This window comes from Lissotriton helveticus, chromosome 2_1, assembly GCF_964261635.1.
Source record: "Lissotriton helveticus chromosome 2_1, aLisHel1.1, whole genome shotgun sequence".
Lineage (NCBI taxonomy): Eukaryota > Metazoa > Chordata > Amphibia > Caudata > Salamandridae > Lissotriton > Lissotriton helveticus.
This window is the reverse complement of record NC_136059.1, coordinates 162827076-162843182: the sequence shown is the minus strand read 5'-3', so window position 1 is coordinate 162843182 and position 16107 is coordinate 162827076. Positions and strand designations below refer to the sequence as shown.

Sequence of the window (16107 nt, the reverse complement as noted above, 5' to 3'; positions counted from 1 at the left end):
TATGACAGGCGGGTGGAGCGTTCGATGCTCACCCGTTGCTCTAGGAGGGGAACAAAAAAAGCGGCCGCGAAATGAAATTAAAAGCAGCCGGGAAAGAGGGACCGACATAACGTAAGAAATCAAGAGGGTGTGTAGCGCGAAAATTGCAATAAAATAAAAATACACTGTGCAAAGGATAACGTGGGAAAGACAGAGTTGAGAGGTAACGCAATCTCGCCTTAAGTCAAAAATCGCAAAATTCAGTAATGACAAGTAGCATGATCCAGTATAAGTGCTCCAGTACGATAAGATGGAAACACATGGGAATTCCCAGGGCAAGGTAGTGCCTGAAAAGGCAATGTGTTAAAAATAAGATGAAATAAGCTCAAAGTAACCAAATCCTAACAGTTTCTAATCATGGGAGATCATGAAGTGTGAATCTACCCATCTGCCAGAGATGCCCAAATGTATATCTATATTCCTGTAAGTGAGCAAATGATCAAGTGTGCCGCTGTCCGGTATATACACCCGATAAAAGACTGAACGAAGCGTGGAAACAGCCCAAACTCGAAATGAAACCCCTCAGAATGGAGACACCATGGGCAGATACAGAAAACACTATGGACAAATCATGAACCCGCTCCATGTGTCTCTCGAGCCGAATTTAAAATGGCACGAATAAAGAGATTAAGAAAACAGAAAGCAACGGGATTATACCGCGAAAGTTCCCGCACGAAAACCAAAAGGCTGTAAAACAAGGTTCGAGGACTGGGCGTAATAGAATACACCCGGGGTGGAGCCACGGTCCTATAGGAACGGAGCAGCTGGTTAGAGCGATAAATTGGCCCAGGGAGTGGCAGCCCGGCTCCCTGGCACTTGTGTGTGAAGTCACACGAGGAGAGCAGCAGCTGGGTTCGCATAGTTTCGGGGTGGGGTTTGCCCCAACGCGCCACTGTGGGAACACTTGCCCAAAGCAAAGGCTCTCCTACTGAGCAGAGTGAACCGCAATCAGGAGGAGATGCGCGTGCACACACGAACAGATTCTAACTCTCCTTGTAGCGAAGCGCCTGGTGGATGTCCGCAGCCAGCTGCCCCTTCCACCATTGCCCCTCCAACTCCATGGCATGGGAGAGGCGCAGCTCCGGGACCCCCATGCACTGCTCCGACCTGTGGGTTCAAGAAAGCAAATGAACCGGAATGCGAAAACAACGAGGACGTGAAAAGTCTGCAAAAACCTCTTAAATGCTACTTAGTTTGCTTCCAATTAAAGGGACCCAATCGAATTTCAACAGCCTTCCTTACCCATCAGCTGCCAGTAATTGTGCAGGACCACCAATTAATGGCAAAACTGCGAAAGAAAGGCTGATCTAAAAACGCCTCTTGTTTGTAGAGCATGTACAGGTTGTTCCAGTGCAGTGAATTATGCATGCAATTCGTGATAGGACCATAGAGGTACGGCAGGTCACCGCACGTCAAACATAATATTTGTTTTGTTTAAGTCAGTCATTATACTTTTATTCGACACATGTATCATAAAAAGTACAAACATACAATACAAACATAATTATAAAAGCAGTTCATTATTTACAAAAATACATCTAAGAATTATGTGGAAAAATTGACTTGATGAGCATTTTTTAAAATCTTAGTCCTAATAATCCAGGCACATGATAAAAACTTTGCAACCCCACAGACAACAACCATGGAAGAGGTGTCAGAGCTAAGAATACGCAAAGCTAATTTATAATCTCTAATACCAAGATTCTTTAGCACTGGTTTCAACCATTTCTTCCTAGGTAGGATGTATGCCTTACAGGCAAAAAGAAAGTGGCCCAATGATTCCTTGGGATTTATACAACCTGGACACATTGTATCCTCTTCCCTCCTATTGTTCCATCTAGATGTAACAGTTTTGAGGGGCAATGTTCCATGTCTAAATTTAAGATATAAAGTCCTTTCTCGAGGGATCTGAATAAAATCCAAAAACAATTCCAATTTTTGGGTGCATTTATGGGACAAAAAAGTCTCAGTCAAATGTCCCCAATTTGGGTTCTGTAGCGCCTTGGCCTCTATCCAATCCCAATATAATTTTTTCACCACTTGTTTTGGTGGAGGTGATTGGGATACCCAAGCGTCGCTTAAACCCACGCTTATTACAAGATTTTTTAAAGCATTTAGCCACTTTATTTTGCCTGCAGTATTTAATTTTAGCATTTCATCTAACACTAGGGCATAATTACCTAATTCGGGGGTCCTCCTCAAACGGACCCAATATAAAAGGGGACGGAGCTGAAGGAAGTCCCGAATAGACTTTCTGCCTAGGTCTAAGAATAAAGGTTTGAGTGGGGTAGAGGATGGAAGCGACACCAAGTCCCTCATAAACTTATTCTCTGATCGGACGTGGTCGTTGGTATTCTCGTTGCCCCACAGTTCCGAGCCATAAACAGCTGCGGCAATTGCTTTCCCCTCATAAACTGATAAGGCAGGTGCAACTGGCCTACTTACAGAGAGACGTTGGTTTTTTAAAATAGTGCCGGAAACCCTTTTAAGATTTAAAACCATTTTACATATATGGGGTTCCCATTTCAAATGATTATTAATCCTAACACCCAGGTAATCAAACTCATCGACCACCTCTAAAGGAGATCCATTCAAGGACAAATGGATATTCCTGTATTTCTTCTTGGCGGTCATAACCATTAGTTTAGTTTTAGTTGTGTTTATTGTAAGTCCCCGTTCCTGACAAAAAACACTAAACTGATCAAGAAGGGTTTGAAGGCCTGTGGGGGTTTTAGATAAGAGAAGGGTGTCATCGGCAAAGAGGAGGGATGGCGTTTTCTCCCCGGCCACAATGGGGGCGTCGGCCGCTGTCTCATTCAGATGTTTCACCACCCCATTTATAAAAAGGGAGAATAAAGTAGGGGCCATCACACATCCCTGCCGCACCCCTCTATTAACAGGTATACTCTTAGTGAGTTGTCCCTGTGCCCCCCATCGTATCTTCGCATAAGTACCCTCATGGAGTTTAATGATAAGATTTAGCAGATAGGAAGGGAACCCCATATCCCGTAGAACACTCCAAAGTTTAGCACGGGGTATTACGTCAAAAGCAGTTTTAAGGTCAATAAAAGCCAGGTAAAGGCTCCCTCTGGCTATTGACACTGTTTCCCAAAAAACTGCACAAAATCTGAAAACTTGATCAATGGCCCCAACATTGCTTCTGAATCCAGCTTGGAAGTGGGACAAAATATTTTCTTCCATAAGCCAGCCCTCAATCCTATTTACAATTACCCTACCAACTACTTTTTGAATAACATCAATTAAACTAATTGGTCTGTAGTTGGCAGGGTCCTCTCTTTCACCCTTTTTAAAAACAGTAACAACTTCAGCACCCTTCCATGAATCCGGTACTTGCTGGCCTAACTGGATGAGGTTCAAAACATTTACAATAAAAACAGCCCAAACCAATGGATTAGACTTCAATAAATCACCCGGTATTCCATCCGGTCCAGGTGCCTTACCCGGTTTTATTTTAAGGATAGCCTCCTGTACCTCACGAGGCGAAAAAAATACGTCTATAGAGTCCTCATACTGATGGGCCAAACAATTGGTACCTATTAAAGGGGATGCTGGCGCAGCTTCTAAGGAGCCTACGCCGTATAGATTCGAAAAGTGGGAATACCATTGGGACTCAGTTATATGGTTTGGGATAGGCTCAGCGCCTCGTCTATCGATGACGTTGATCAGTTTCCAAAAAACCATGGCATTTTTCCCAAGAGCCGCTTCTTTTAAAGCCTGCCAATGTTCCTCTTCCCAATCTTCTTTAGCTTTCCTAATACTAATGCGATAGTCATTTCTAGCTAGTCTAGCGGCTGGGGCATCCTTGTTTTTAATAGCTAGCGAGATTTCTTTTCTTTTCCCTCTACAGGAGGCAGTATACCAGGGGTTCCCCTTTTTTCCATGCATTTTAACTAGTGGAATCCCTTGTTTTTTTTTCGAAAAAAACATACTGATCTCCCCTATTAGGTCTTTATACTTAGTTGCCAGCACTAACCCCTGATGCTGAGATGAAATTTGATTCATTGGCACCAGGGCGGATGAAGCAGCCGAAACTAGAACCCTGATATTCTCAAGTGTCTCCTCATTACACCTAACCACATCCCATTTAATCCTACGATTACAGTTAGAAGGGACTAGGTCTTTAGTAATCAACTCATTTTGGACCTCCTCACCAATATTTTCTCCCCAGGACATACCCATGCAGAGGGGATTATGGTCGCTATCAATCCTCTGTCTGACCTCCATATCAACCAGATTGGCCCATGACCATACATCCAAAAGGATGTAGTCAATCCTAGACGGGCAGCCAATTCGATTGAAGGTCATGGCGCCCATGCGATCAGATGTAGTGCGGCCATTTAAGGCACATAGATCATATGCAGACACCAGGGCATTCAACTGAATGGCTCGAGCCGACCACTTCTTAATTGGGGCCAAAGATAAGGATGGAATTGACTGGTTTCCTAACTTGTTAAAAGAGCCCAAGAATTCATCCTCATCAAGAGGCTCAAATGTACAATTAAAATCACCTCCCACTAATACTGAGGATTTAGAGGGGAGGGCTGAAAGCCTGTTGTCTAACAGCTCCAATGTTGGAGACAGTTGTCCCCCTGGGAGCCCCCTGGCATAAACACAAAAAATTTCAAAAGCATTCCTGGCTGACTGCCTTTTAACAGTTATATGGAGAATATCCTTACAGGGGACATAATTAACAGTAGTCTTACAGTTCAAAGCTATCCTGATCCATATAATTAAGCCCCCCGATGGGCGCCCCCTCCCAGACTGCGTAGCAGGGACAAAGAATGTAGAATAGCCCTGTTTATGTTCTGGCTCTAAACACCACGTTTCCTGAAACATACAGATATGGAAATCTTCTACAAAATTATTCCATTCCGGATCGGGCAAGTTTTTCTTTAAGCCAGCTATGTTCCAGGACAAAATTTTAACAGGTGAGGAGTACCGCATAGATGTATCCAGGGCGGCCTGAGTATCAACACCCCCTGACAAGGGATCTGGAATAATACTATCCTGGACAGGGACTTCCTCTCTTGTAGCAACAATAGAATCACACTCTACGGGAGAAGGTACCCCACAGTCCCTGTCATCTTCAATACACTGGGATGGTGGTCAATCCACTTCTTCCAGCCCACTAAATCGATTATAACATGGGAATAAGGGGTAATTGAGTTGTGGGCCCCACCCTTCTCCATTGAACTGTCTTTCCCCCTTCCACTGGTGCCCCCTCCTCCTGTCAACTAAGTTCCATCCTTCCTCTACAGGCATTCCCCATTGTTGCAGATTCTGGTGTGTTCCACCTCTACCCATTCCTTTCCTAGCAGGCCTCATCCAACTCCATCTAGCATCCTCATAGCCATCTTGCATATAAAAAAAGGACAGGGGCTTGGCTGACACCACAGACTTGCTATCACAGGGAGGAGTAGAACAAATAAATTCTACCAGTCGTGGGTCCTCAAACGTGATAGCGACACAATCACCCTTTATACTTTTCTTCTTCCCACCTACCCATGGTGCCCGTTCTACCATAAGTATGTTCTTGTTTAGGTTGGGTGGTGGAGGGTAATTTTTGTCGAGCCAGTGGCATATTTTATTTTTAATCGCCCAAAAAGGCTCAGAGGTGGACATTGGCAGCTCAGGAATCCCTGTCAGAACAACCACATACGGACAAGCATCTGGTGGTAGATTGATGTTACGTCGCAGAGTGGTTTTTCTGGGCTGTGACTGGGGAATAATGGGAGCTGGGTTTTTAGGGATCTTTTTGCTAACTACATTTCTATTCGCTGCACTCGAACATGTAGCAGTGGAGGGTTTAATATTATTCACTGTGTTAGTTGCCGGTAAAGAGGAAGCTGGAGGGATAATTGTGGGAGCCGGTATGCTTCCCATAGTTTGATTGGAAACAACAATCCCAGTATTAGTAACAGGCGGTGAGACCAAATATTTGTTTTGTGATAATTGCTGTTTCCATTGGAACAGTGACACCCCCCCCCCCAAACACACACGGAAAAAAAGTCAAACACTTATTACGGCTAACTCGTCATTGATATCGGGCATGCTAAACCGGAATGTGGCAATTATAATATTTATCTGTTGCTAATTATATAAGTTTCATGGGGGGGGTATCCCAGTTTTCCATACTTAAGTGCCCATGGTTCTCATTACAACTAAACTAGCGCAAGAAACGACCGGCTCTGCATAGTTGAAACCCAGCCACTCATCAAAGACTAGAGCACGGCCTCGCGGCCGTGAAAGTGAAACAGCAGGGATGTAATTAGGGGGGAGGAGAAGTGAGGCCGAGCGCGCGCTGGGGTGAATGCCTGAGGCCGAGCGCACGCTGGGGAAGCTTCAGATGCCTGTGGGAGGGAGGCTGATGGGTTTGATGTGGACGCGCGTTCCGCACGAGTGCACCACATGAACTGGACGCAATCCGCGATGGTTTCAGAGCTTGGTTTGCCCTCTATACTCTCGTCTATTTATCCTTTACGGAATAGAATAGTCGAGACCTAAAAACTTCTTAAAACCTGGCTGTTCAATCACTAACTAGTTGTCTCTGCTTCTGCTCTGTCTGTTATTGAGACGCGGAGAGATCCCCTTGGGAATGATTCGTTTTGCGCCTAACAAATAATAAAGGGGAGAGAGGACACCTACTGTGTGAAGGAGAGAGCCATCCTTCGAGAGGTAGTATGTAGAGAACAGCTGGAGTAGAAAGACAGGACTAAACAAGGGACATTTGTACATAAAAGAGGATATCTGGCCGGAGCTGCCAAGCACACTTGACAGAGCGAAAAAAAAGTAAGATCTGTGGCCATTAGCAGAGAACACAGAGCGTGTAAAAAAGAGATATAGCTGGCCAGGGAAAGAGAACATTTGACAGAGACAATATGGAAAGACGAAACTAAACTTTTGGCAACTGCCAGAGAGAGATGACACATGAGGGGTTGTTGTACTAAGGCTGACAGAAACAGAGAGAGGATGATTAGAAGATAGAGAATAACTGTCAGGGTAAGAGAGTAAACCTGGGGCACCTGTTAGGGAGAAAGATCAACTGGAAGATAGAGAATATCAGGAATAGGGAGATAAACAGCCAGACCTCGGGCACTTATCTGGGAAAGAGAACGAACACAAAGCTGGACATTTGTCAGGATGAGACAGAAGACCTGGCATGGGGAGAAATGGATAAATGAGGGAAAAAATGTATGGGAAAGAGAATACGTAGAAGAGAGAGAGAGAATACAAGGCATTGGGAGATGGGTAGACAGACCGAGGGCACTGGACAGGGCGATTGAACACCAGAGGGAGAGTATAGACTGAAGAGAGAAGGAACACCGGTCATTGAGAGAGACAGGTCTTGAGCATGTGTAAGGGAGTGAGAACACCTGGAAGAGAGAGAGAAAAAATAACCGGGAAGGGAACGTCAGCCTTAAGGAATAGGAAGTCAATTAACAATTGTCAGTGAGAGAGAACATGGGGAGAGGGGGAGGAGGAATTTTGATCTATATGAGATACCTGAAAGAAAGAGTGAACGCTCTGCGCGCAAGGCATGGGGCGATACAGACCAACCATGAGCACTTGACAGGGCGAGAGACACCTTGAGGCGAGTGCGCCCGGAAAAGAGAGGGACCGCCAGGCATGCGGAGATTGCAAGACCTTGAACATTTGTCAGAGAGAGAGAGAGAGAGGACACAGGCGCGGGGAGAGGGTGGATAGATATGGGACGCCTGTATGGCAGCATCAACAACTAGAATTAAGAGAGAAAGCACAAGGAGATTAATAGCCTTTGGGTACTTGTGAGGGAGAGTGAACACTGTGAAGAGGGAGGCAGGAGTAAGTAGACAGAAAGACCTTAGCGAAACCTGGAAGAGAAGCCTGGAAAACTGACCAGGGAGAAGGGAACCCCGGGCACGGGGCGGGGCATAGATATAGGCTACACGTCAAAGGGACGGATCACAAAGGGAGAGATCATCTAGATGAGAAAGGGGACGTTTGGCATGGGTATAAGTAACCCGCGGCAATAGTCGGGAACAGAGAGCGCCTGACACCTAGACAGTGCTCGTGGGCACACCTCGGGCAGAGAGGACGCATGACTGTTAGACCGACAGACTTCAGGTGTGCACATCAAAGAGAGCTGCCTGGCAGTAAGACAGACCTCGGATGCACACCTCAGGCAGAGAGGATGCATGACAATTAGACAGACAGACATCGGGTGCACACCTGAGGCATAGAGGATGCATGACAATTAGACAGACAGACATCGGGTGCACACCTGAGGCATAGAGGATGCATGACAATTAGACAGACAGACCTCGGATGCACACCTCAGGCAGAGAGGATGCATGACAATTAGACAGACAGACATCGGGTGCACACCTGAGGCACAGAGGATGCATGACAGACAGACCTCAGGTGTACACATAAAAGAGAGCTGCCTGACAGTAATACAGACCTCAGGGGCACACCTCAAGCAGAGAGGATGTATGACAATTAGACAGACAGAGCTGCCTTACAGTTAGACAGACCTCGGGTGCACGTACAGAGGGAGGACGCCTGGCAGGTGTCGTTGAGAGCGCCAGGCAGTTAGACAGTCCTCAGGAGTACAAAACATGTGGAGAGGACACCTGACAGACCTTAAGGGCAGATGTCAGGGGGAGCGGACGCCTGACAGACCTTAAGGAACATGTCGGGGGGAGAGGGCGCCTAGCGGGACGGACAGATGGACCTGGACACCTGTAAAGAAGAGAGATGACCTGTAACCGGCACGCACCTGTCCCAGCATGGAAGGTCAGGCTCCCTCGCTGGCGGAAGTACATGCAGACATGGCAGGGGTCAGCATCTACAGATCCCGGAAGCTGAGCGCGGTGAACGCACGCGCGCCGCAGCTGCGCATGCGCGCGAAATGCTTCCGGGAGTTTTACAGAAACGTATTTTCTCCTTATCAACTCAACCGTGCTGCACGCACAGGAACACAGTAGCGGGCGGGATCTGCGTTATACATGCACACTGCGAAGGAAACCGCCGCGACAGTGCTGAGTTGACAAGTTGTCCTTGTTCCTTTAAGGACAACTTGTCAGTCACGCGCGCCTGCTCTCGGGCGCTGCTGTCATGTCCGCTCCGCCTTCTGGCCTCCCTGTCTGCTCTGCGTGGCAGCGTAGCCTGCGCGCGCTGCTCTTGCAGGTGTTCCGTACCTGTGTTGTGCCTGCCTGCACATTGATCCAGAATATTTTACTTTTATTTATGCGTTTTTATATAGCGCGTACTTTACCCGAAGGCGTCAGAGCGCTTCATAATAGGAACAGTAATGATACATGAGGAGAAAATTACAAGTTAGCATGTTACAAAAGCAAACATTAAGTTACATGAGGCAAAAGTGACAATTGTGAGCAAACAAAATACATGAGGTAGCAAACGGTGCAATACAGGAGGAAAAAGTGACGTGTGGAGGTTACAAGAGAAAACAAAGTACAATTAGAGGTATAATACTGCAATATATGGCAGACACTCAAGCACAAACGTTACGTGGGCAATGGTGGCACTTGTGCGAGTATCTAAAGCAAACAAAATGTGAGAGGTAGCAAACAGTGTGTTACAAGAGAAAAGTGGCGTGTGCATGTTACAAAAGAGTACCAAACACAGGTACCAGGATAATACTGCAATAAACAGCTAACACTCCAATCACAAGAACGCACTGGAAAGGCACTTCCGTAGTCATGGAGAGTAGAATTTTCTATAATGTAAGGCTGATGGGAAGCAGAGCACCTTATGACTATGTGCCGCTGTACCACTGACTCTTTCAACACGTCTTCTCATTCATATACGGAGGCCCGTCCACTTTTTTATTTTTATTTATTCATTTAATGCGATTTTATATCGCACAAACATTACCCGAAGGTGTCAGAGCGCTTTACAAAAGAACCAGTTGCAATACATAAGGATTTAGGATTACATGAGTTACATATAAGATACAAACAGAAAAAATTGCAAATGTACACGTTGTAAAGTCACACAAGGAAGAGATACAAACAGAAAAAAATGCAAATGTACAAGTTGTAAAGCCACTCAAGGAAGAGATACAAATGGATAAACTCTAAGAATCACATAGGACTGGCAGGGAGTACACAGGTCTACTACATATACTAATGGTTAGAGTTATCTATATACAAATATATATACAAATAGTAGATTTTCTCAGGATTACGTTTTACCAGTGATTAGACTTGAACAAGTATATATCACATATTTACAGAGCGAACAAAGAAATACAAAAATTACATCAAAAGGGGGTAGAGAGCGGTAGGTGGGGGAGAAGAGTCGGAGGCTGAGATTGGTGAGAGGGGGACCGGGGGGGGGGGAGAAAGAGATAAGGCAGTCCAGCAAAAGAGAAATGTCTGAAGGTCGGCAGGACGGAATCCAATGGAGCAAAGGAAAGGACAAGAATCAACAAAATGGGGGACCTGGGTCGTGGGCATTAATGGAAACCATCTCAAAATGGCAAGATGCACCCAGGTCAAGACCCAGAAAACCAGGAGAGCAGAGTTTCATTAAGTGGGGTACGAGGGGGGACGTAGTCACAGCACCAAGGGAGGGCAGTAGGAAGTCTGCTGTTTGCGTGCACAGGCACAGCACCACAAGGGCATCTGGCTGATGACCAGTGCAACAAGGAGAGCAGAGAACTGGAGCGAGCCTCAAAATAGGTAGGGACCACAGAGACTGAAATAGAAGAGTGTCCCACACAATGCCTGCCCTGCTGGGAACAGAGACAAATTCCAACCAAAATCCATGAACGAGGAGAGAAGCCGGAGCCATCGTTAAACAGCCAGCGCTGCCGAGGAGCACTCCGCCATCTTGTGCTCAGCAAGCGCGCACCTGACCCGGTGAGTTTAAGGCCGGTGGGGGGACAGGTCATCGGATCCCCCCACCGTCAATACCAGAACATCTGGGGGAACCCAGGTGTCCGAGCATGCTGCACCTCTAGACTGCGAGTCAGTGCGGCGCCCCTCCTTACCCTTGCCAATGAGGTTGTCGATGTCCGGATCCACGCCAGTGCGGTAGCACTTCCTCCAAAGGCCCGTGTGGGTGGAGAAGAGCGGGCGGCCGCAGTGCGGGGCCTCCAGCACGCCCAGCCCCAGCATGGCCCGCCAGTCCTCCAGTAGCTCTTCAGGCTCGCGCACGCCGCCAGCCGGCGCCGGGGACAAGCCTCCCGCTCTCTGCAAGGAAAGAACCATGCAGCTGAGATCGTCATGAAGGAGCCTGGCCTCTGCTAGGTCTCTGCTCTGACAGAACTACGGGAGGATCAGCCGAGTCATCCCCCATAGAGATCATTATCATACACAGGTTTCAGATTGCTATGTGTGACATTGCTTTAATTCCAGTGTAATTATGAGTGACACTTCAACGGCTATGAGTGACACTTTCTCGCGAGCAAAATCAAGGAATGATGACGAAGGAAACATAAATATCAGAACTTTACATCCATTTGAGCAAAAAGAAACTCTTAAGAAGATCTTGAAACTGCTGCAAAGCACCAGAAATGGAAGGGTACTCAGCGGAGACAGACTGCATGACTGCAGTTCTCAGTAACAGAGGGTAGGCAGGCACTGCAGCTGCTCAGAAGACGATTTCGTTGATCTGATCATTCATGGACTGCGTGCTATCCTAAATAAGCATGGTTGATAGCATAGCAAGCGCAACTAGGAGATTATACTGTAAATCAGTCTCAGGCAATTACTGTTTTTGTGAATCTGATGAGTTAGAGCTGCGGCAACATGCATGCCTTGTCAAGCTCTGCAGCTCAGCTGCCGGTCTCCATGGCAGCATAAACTTCATGCGACAGTGTAGGAACTAGTTAAACAAATGCAGGATTTAACAGAAAATATTTATTTCCTTAAACAAGAACACAGGTACCCTTTGGACAGAAAGTGTCTGCCTGTTTTAAAAGGCAACAACCGATGCTACTCTTGGGATATACATTGAAAACATATAAAAATACCAGATAACGTCAGATATATAAGGGGTACAAGTGCACTCTTGGGGAAACATTCTTTAATACTTAAAATTAGGCAGTATTCATACATGGAATGTGTTGAAAGTCATGCCCTGTTCGCATGAGATTGGTGCAGAATCTGCCGTGTCTTTGGTGCTCCAGAAAACATTTTCCACCTTGAATACTTCCCTTGAGCTACCATGGCAAAGACACTAGAACGTCAACCACAGTTTGAAACTCTGGTCTTCAAAGCAGCAAGTAGTGCCTGGAAGTGAGCCCACTGAGCTATGTATCAGAGCTTCTACTGAAGTCTGCAAGTGCAGCACTGCTACACAAACCTACTCCCTGTACTCAGAGCTGTGGCGCGGGCACTATTTCAGCCTGTTGCTTGGGGGTTAGTGGTGCTGCTACAAATAAAAAGACAATGAAGTGACAGTTCGCTTTTGCTAACTCCTAGTGCTGTGCAAATAAGAATTCTTGTCTCACAGCCGCAAGAGAATAATTCTCATCAAATTACGCTGACAGGCAGGTCTTACAGTGCCTCTGCGGGTGAGATGAACATTTTGCGGGTAATTTGCAGGTGTGCATTGTTTAAAATATATTGCCTGATTTGTTGCTAAATTGAAGGGAATATTTTTGGTCTTTTTTGCTGGGGTTTTCAGTAGGGGAAAGACAAAGATGATGTACATTTTCTCCTTTCTTTTAGCAGTGAGGTGGTGTGCTGCATGCTCTTGCCCTAATGGGTGACTTTCTGTGTTTTCAATCAAGATGTTAGATCCTTGATGTGAGCCTTTGATGTGTAAGTGACTGCTGATTGCTTTTCAAGTGCGCCAGTCCCAGCTGTAAAGTTGTGTATGACCCCCTGCGGCCCTCTCAGCATGTGCCTCGGTGTTTTCACACAACCGTCGGCCTCTCTGACAGAGCAAGGTTCAGGATTAAAAAAATTAAAAAAAGATTAGCTGTGGCACTGCACACAGACCGGGCTCAATATTAACTTCGATAGCTGGAGCAAAATATAGTCCACCCTGCCTGTTAAAATAGTGGAAGAAGTTGAAAACCACAACATTCCCAAGAAAATATTGTGATTTTTCCTGCATACATAAGCAGCCATGGCATGTGCCATGGTGTGGTGCCAGGGCGTTCAAGGTTAAGAGGCTGGGCAGTCACCACGTACTATGAAGTATCGTTTGATGAGTTTTTAATCACTCTACTTACGAACACCCCAACGTCAACAGAGAGGAGCATAGGCCCATGAATGGCGGTGCAGCCAGAAACGATTGGCTCTCTGGGCCAGTGACCTCAGAGCCAAGGGCAAGGACTCCCTGGAGGAGAGGCCGAAACTCAAGCCTTTACATGTACAGACAGCAACCAGGCATGACTTGGGAGATAAGCACTAGAGGGCTCTGGCCACGACTCGAGGCAGCAGCTCCCATCGCTGCCTGCATCTCCTAGACGCTTCCCCTTTGCTGGGGTAGTTACCTGGGGTGAGTTTATTTTCTAATACCTTTGCGTAATTTGAGGACAAGCCTGCTAAAAATAGATCTGTATTAGGAATCAGAGTGACCGGAGAGTCTGGAGTCAGTCGGCATTTGTGTTATTAACACACACAGGCACTTACTTGGGCCGAGGCCGCAGATTAGAGTCAGTCCGGACTCGGAAGACTGTGGCAATCTCCCTGCGTAAGCCTTAACTTCAGCCCCAGCGACCTCACATGGTCCTGGCACTAATCTCAGTACGGCTAGCCGTCCCACTCGAGGCGTAATAATTTCCTCAGGCAACTCAATTGTTTTTACAGTCCTGATGATGATCCTTATTTAATTGAGCAATAGGATCGAAACGTCGACTTCTTTAAGTGGGCATACATGTAACCATTGTGTATCAATTTGCATGCTCCACTCTGGAGAACACTGCTTACACTGATTTAAAAGTGTCCAGTTTGCTCTTTTCCTTGCCTGTGAATTTTTCTGCTCCAATTCTTGTTTCTATTTTCTGTCTCTCTCACTGCTTGGGTACAGGATTGTGCCCTACCACAAGTAATTACTTTTTGTATTCCATTCATTGTTTTGATTGTAACTAAATAAAAATCCTGGTCCGGCTGGACAGGTCAAATATATAGTCCCTATTGTGTTCTATATTTAAAAATTGTTTATATCTCTAATTAAGCTCAGGACCTTTGTTCACGTCAAATAATCTACACCCATGGTCCTCTGCAACCTTCTGGGTCCCCCTTATTTTCATAAAAAAATAAATAAATAAAAAGCCCCATAATTGCAGGCAGCGACTCTGCTCTGCAAATCTGGCTGCAGCAGGCAGGCTCAGGCCACCACGGGCCCTGGCATTATTTCAGGTTTGCCGCCCAGATGACTGCTGTGATAATCGTCCAGGCAGAGGCTGTCCGACTCCTCTGAGCCCCGGGCGGAGGGACTGTCCAGTTAAGAGTCTCACTCTCATTGGACACACTACCAGTACCTCGATGGCATCAGGCTGACAGATTCACGCCCAGTGGAATCGCAATAATGGATTGCCCTACATTGTAACAGATGAGTGAGTGTGAAACTGCCAGCAGCCTTCACTCCGCTGGGAGCCCTAAACTGGCTGCAGCACGCCATGGACGGCTCGCTGCCACACTTAACCGTTTTAGGCAGAGCTTTGAGTGAAAGCTGAGACACATGCATATGCGTGACAATGCATTTCAGTGCCGTAATGCGGAGTACCACACTGAAATGAGTTAGTCTAACGCGTGATAAATGATACTTGGCAGCACTAGAGGTCACAAACGGATTCTTTTTGGTTTAATCAATTCTTTTAAACTTCGTTATAGTAAAATTTTTATTGTGTACATCGTGTATTCACATTAGATGCAAGTTGAAGGCAGTTGCACAAAAGTCATTTGACAATCCTTACGTGTTCCACTTTGTTAAACTGAAGCCAGCCTGCTTCCCTGTGGCAGATGAACCCTAAAACGCCTCATCATAATCAACACATTTTAATCATAATTGTCAAAGTAAAATGTGGGCTTCTGCACACAAAAAAATTCTATGAACATTTTTATTGTCTTTTATATTCACACGCTTTTAGGGCAGTTATAACTATTGCAGACACCCTGCCTACACGACGTGCTTCACTTTGTTTCAAACACCGACACAGGTTGTTTTAACAATTTTGCCTGGGTATCTCCAAGATGAGGTACCACTGTCAGGAAAGGGTATAATATGTAAATAGAAACTTTTTACAAAATGCATTCCTGCTTCAAGAAAGACTTTTATGTAGCAATCTGTTGTATCTTTCCATAATTGTGAGTGAAGTGCTTTGATTGAGAATGATGCAAACTTGTTCAAGAATCCAAACTACACATTGAAAAGGTACTTCATTAAAAAATGTTAAAACAATTAAAACAATTCCCATACTCTCCTAGGATGACGCACTACCGAAATTAAGACCAATGCTCCTTCAGGAACTATTTTCAGTTGACTGCTGAGATCTGTGTTGGGGCCTCTCATGCCCTGTTACAGACTAGGTCAGGATCCAAAAATGGGTGTAATTTATATTTGTACGTTTCCCTCGTCTTCATGCTTGATTTTGCTTGCAAGAAAGTGTCACTCATAGCCTTTAAAATGTCACTCATAATTACAATGAAATTATGCAGATGTCACACATAGCAATCTGAAACCTTAGCAGCTATGCTGCTCAAACTGTTTAGTTTGGCAGTTGCGACGAGAACACCAGGATGAGTGGTTGTGGATTTCTTTCTCCCACGCAACTTCTGCGAATAAACGCCTTTAAACTTCACCATTACCAACAAAATCATCATTTTAACAGGCAGCAGATATTACTGACACTTCTCAGAGAACGGACGTCACGCCACCTGGTAGCGGCTAGCTCACATTAGAGGAAATCACCCTAGCAACGACCCAACGGGGCGTGCCGCATCACTCTCCTGCGCGATTTGAACAGTAACGGTGATGTGAATATTCGCTTTTGGACAGTATTGTTACTTTTTATTAAATAAAAGGCTACCTGGATCCTCGTAAATCAATATCAGGACAACTCTGAAGCCCAGTCGAAGAGAAGAA

General features: G+C 45.8%; 1 protein-coding gene across 5 annotated transcripts in view; it reads right to left on the bottom strand.

Moving 5' to 3' along the window:
- PIGO (phosphatidylinositol glycan anchor biosynthesis class O) overlaps positions 1–8940 on the bottom strand; it is a 131463-nt gene extending 122523 nt beyond the window's left edge. For 3 of the 5 annotated variants that reach the window (XM_078674671.1, XM_078674675.1, XM_078674676.1), the window contains exon 1: positions 8819–8940. The gene's annotated coding sequence lies outside the window, so the exon portion shown is untranslated. The other 2 variants (XM_078674674.1, XM_078674672.1) reach the window with 2 other exon arrangements.
- Positions 8941–16107: the final 7167 nt, after the last annotated feature.